We start from the raw sequence: 4,834 nt of genomic DNA on the forward strand, positions 1-4,834 counted from the left end.
TTCATACAGATAGTTTGATTATGTTCATCTTGTTTATTCTTTTGTTTGTATATATTTTCAGAGAGTTTTTTTTTTTTTACTCATTTATTTTTTTATTTTTATTTTAGTATGTATGAGATCATTCATCACTATTACCTATTGCCCACAACTGTGTGGCAGATTGTAATATCTATCAATAAATAAATCTATCAATAAAAAATAAAAAACTATACTTTGCAGACTCATAAATTTTGGCTTATAACTTATAAAATAAATTTTGGTAATAACTATACAGTTTTCGTCGAATTAAACAAAAATTAGGGTGAAATGACTGACATTTTCCCACTTATACTACAGCTATAAGTTATATTACTCGTAATCCTAAATCGTATCCTGACAGTTAAAAAATTTACAAAATAACTGTATTTTAACCACTTGATAAAAAAACGCTAAGAAACAAAAGGTAAGAAAAATTACCAGATAAATCTCAATACAAAGAATGGACCGAGATTTTAAACATAAAAATAAAGAAACAATTTTGGTGAGCTTATAATGGAAGGAAATATTTTGAGCTCTAAATACTAATTCGATATCACATTTTATAATAAAAAGGCCGAAAGATGAACCACTATCATTGTTACTGAATGAAGATAAAAAAGGACAGGAGTTGAAGATATGACTTAACTTACATACAATAAACGTATTTATTGTGTACAAATCACAGTGGTTTAAATTAATCTTGATTTTTAATTTTCAAAAATAAATGTTTTCACTACTGTAATGGATTTTTAAGTCTAACCCAATGTGGGCAAACCAATTTCATATCGTTTATCTATTCACGGAACCCGGACCTCTTTGAATAATCTTGGTCCACTCTTTCCTGTCCCTTGCAAACATGAGCCATCTTCTAGTGCACGTCTATTTCAAAATTTCCTCAATCTCGTCTAACCATCTCAAGCGCGAGCTTCTGGAAGACGAGGTTCCACCTAGGCCCTGTTTCATAATAAAGTACAAAGTAAGACTATCAGTCTTGTAGATATAACTTAATTTAATTACACTAACTTCTACAATAGTAATTTGTACTTTAGAACTTTTAAACTCCTGTAATATCGCCAATAGTCATCCCTGTTATGAAAAAAATAAATATTATTGTTGTTATCACGTTGTTTCTATAATTGTATTTATTAAACAATACTATTAGCTTTCATTATGAAGCAAAGCCCAGGTCGATCTTAGAGAAGGTTTGGCGACTGATTCTCTAGGCGTATGTGCTAAATGAATTTAATGTTGTTATGAGACTAAATTGATCCCATATAATAATAATAATAATATTTTATTTATTCTGGGACGAGTCCCTTTAGAATAATACAGAGAAATCAATACATGAGGGCTGAGGAGCCTCAGAGATACTTAAACAAAAAATACAAAGAAATATAAACAGTCATTATAAAAAATAAATATAGGTTACTTTCTTACTTTTATCAGTTGAACAATAACAAAAAATGAATAAATAAAAAAAAAAAAAACAATGTAAAAATAATTAAGAATGATATAATAAGGATATAACCATATATATAATAAGGAACCAACCATAATTTTTTTTGTAGTTATTTCATATGGTTTATCTATATATATATATATATATAAATTATGATTTTCACATTTCGCAACAAAAAACCAATGTATTATCTATATCCATGATGATATAGAGAAACGTAGTGCTTGTGTTTTAGAATTAAAGTTCTTCAAATAAAATATCGATTTGGCACATAAATTACAAATTCATAAATTGGATGGTTTCCTAATGCGACAATGTAAAATTGAGTTTAATGTGTTAAAATTGAGGATTCATGTGTGGGTCCTAGTAAAATTGAGAACTTTTCTATTAAATATCAATACATCCACTTTGGAAAGTTATCGTTTCAAAATTATTATGGGATCACTCATACAGATAAGTTAAATTTTTATTGATAACATCAATTCTAATAGCTATTGAGCAGGAGAAAATTTAATTGTTGGAACAAACTGAACAAGTTTTTGGTGTACAAAATTAATTTGTAAAAAATACCTCAATTTTCACGAGTGAGAAAAAAAATCTAAATTGTTTACATTTATTTTTATTTTTTTAAACATCTAAAAATAATTTACTCTATAGGGCAATTTAAAAAAGACAATTTTTTAGATTGAAAGAATATTTAAAATCAGTGAACTATTTACGTTACGATTTAGTTCACGTTTTCTTCAGGTTTTTTTTCTTTTTTTATTTCTTCTTAAGACAGTATTTTTGGACTTAACTCAGAAAATATTAAACCAATGTTTACAATATTGGACAATTCTTTAACCTTCTCAATGTTTGTTATGAAATCATCAGAAGCACCTCAACTAGCGATGGAATATCGAAAGAGAAATATCTATATCGATACCGATATTATATCGGAACTAAAATATCGAAACATCGATATCGAAAATTTAAGGAATTAAAGTAATAATAATTATAAAATGATAATATAGCATATCATAGGAAGACTTATTTTATGTCATACCTAATCAAAACATAAAAAAAAACTCTTAATAACAGTGAAGAAAAGCAACACCATTCCAACCATAAAAAATATAAACTAAAATATAAATGTTTAAATTGTTTTCAGAAAAATATGTGAAAAATCAATATTCCAATATCCTCAATTTAAATTATGCATATTATCAAATATGCATAATTTAATTAGAAATATTAATTTTACATTGACATTCTTATTAATATCGGTATCAATGTTTAGCAAGGATAAACCGATATTATTTTATCACAATATAGATATTTTAATTTAAAAAACTAGAAAATGTAGATGACGATTTCCCATTTCTAATAAGAACTTTAACTTTTCTTTTTGTACTAACAGGTAAAAACAATCTAGGCTTAGCTGGGAGATTTTTTTTATGCGTTTGACAATCTTTGCCTACAGGAGCTTCTCTTCTAAGCTAATTAAAAGATATTCTATTCTCCTGCCCTAAGAAAATACGAAGTCATTTAGAGAGGAGAGTTTAAACAATGGGACCTTTATCGCAATCACAGGCCACGGCGCATTACATTAAAGTCGCAGAAGGCTCGTCCTCCCTTTCTTCCACCATCAGTGACTTAAAATTATAACAGCTATAGATAATTAATAATTATTTTACATTAAACTATTAATAATATTTAAGAAATTCCGATATATATATGTGTGGTATCGATACCTTTTCCTAGTATCAGCAGGGATGGATTTTGACGAAAGAGATAGCAAGAGAAAGAGAATTCAACGGATTGTTACCGTTCAAATTGGGTTTTAAAAATCAATAGCCAAGTAGATTCCCATAGAACGTATGTTGGTTCTTGTGTTTTAAAGTCCAAAAATGAACAGTTTTTCAGATTCGGAACGGTCCCCCCCCCCCACAATCCAATAATTCCATGACGTAGCCTTAGGCTATAGCTAGACTATTCCACCTTTGCTGGACTGATATCAACACCTTATAATGCCGCAAGGCAATCGAAGGGAGAAGACTCAGTAAAGTATATATAATACATTTCATGTTATTATATATATATGATGTACTAATTCTATTTCGATGAAGGGTAAGAAAAAATATATAGGTCTTTCAGATAGTGCACAATTAGAAACGGCCATACCTCATTCTAAGATTAGCTTACCATACCGATAATACCATACGATACCACCACAGTGCTATGGTTACCATAAAATACTTACACGACAATTGAGTGTTTTGAAACAATCGTCTTATCCTTGAAAATGGTCGTATCAAATATGTTCAGTCTATCTATCTGTTCTTTAAATTTTTAAATAGGTGCCACTAAAACCCATGAAGGGTCAGGGGTTCAGTACTGTGTAAGGGAGTACTATTACTAGACCAACGGTTGTGCAAGGAGATGATCTGGTCGGAATCACGCTCGACCGCCAAATTTTTAACTAATTAAGGGTACCCAATTTAGGCTAGGTGGACCCAGGAGGGCTCCAGAACCCAATTTTCTGCCCAGCCCAATTCGAACTCGAGTCCTTGGAGTTAGTAACACCAGGCCTTACCCCGCGGCTACCCCAACCCATCTATCTCTCCTTATATAACAATATTTTGAGCTAAAGGCTTATACAATTTCTAGATTTTATAGCACTAATTACGCAGTGATATTTCAAGAATGTTTAGAACAATTTGAGCTCAAAATATTGAACAATAATATTTAGTCTGTCCGATTTTGGATATGTACATTTTTTTTTAGCGAACGGCTTAACAGAATTCCAATTTTCATGTCTCAAATCATTCTGACCAGCGGTTCCCACCAAAAATTCGTAACACGCCTAAAACATCAGTTTATGTAGGACCTAGCTATGAGGTCTCAGCAGGTTCATTTCAGAGTTAATATAAAATTACAGATGACTGGACCTGTATAACTGAATTGATATTTTCCAGGGGGGCAACGTAATTATTTAGTTCATAAACTGTTTCTTAAAGATAGTTATTATAAAATAGGTAGCTTAACCAATTTACTTCTATATTGTGTATAGAACGTTTATATTGATAATACCTGTCAACATGAATTTTATATTTTGGTTCTAGATGCCAAATGTGTATTTCTCTTTCGTGACTAAATAAAGAAAAAGTGGTATTAATAGATAGTTTGCTTTTAAATTTTTTTTTTGAAATCTGCGCAATTTTCTCAATATTACTAAATAACTCCAAAACTAAACTGGTCTTACATAATGCCTTAAATTTTACTTTTAGAAATCAACAAAGTTTACAACAAAATGAACTTTGTACGACTATTACTTAACAACATATAAGTTACGGACTGTCAGCTGACAGGTCCATA

The sequence above is a fragment of the Halyomorpha halys genome, unplaced genomic scaffold (assembly GCF_000696795.3).
Source record: "Halyomorpha halys isolate HHAL.00 unplaced genomic scaffold, Hhal_1.1 Scaffold12.1, whole genome shotgun sequence".
In the NCBI taxonomy this organism is placed as follows: Eukaryota; Metazoa; Arthropoda; class Insecta; order Hemiptera; family Pentatomidae; genus Halyomorpha; species Halyomorpha halys.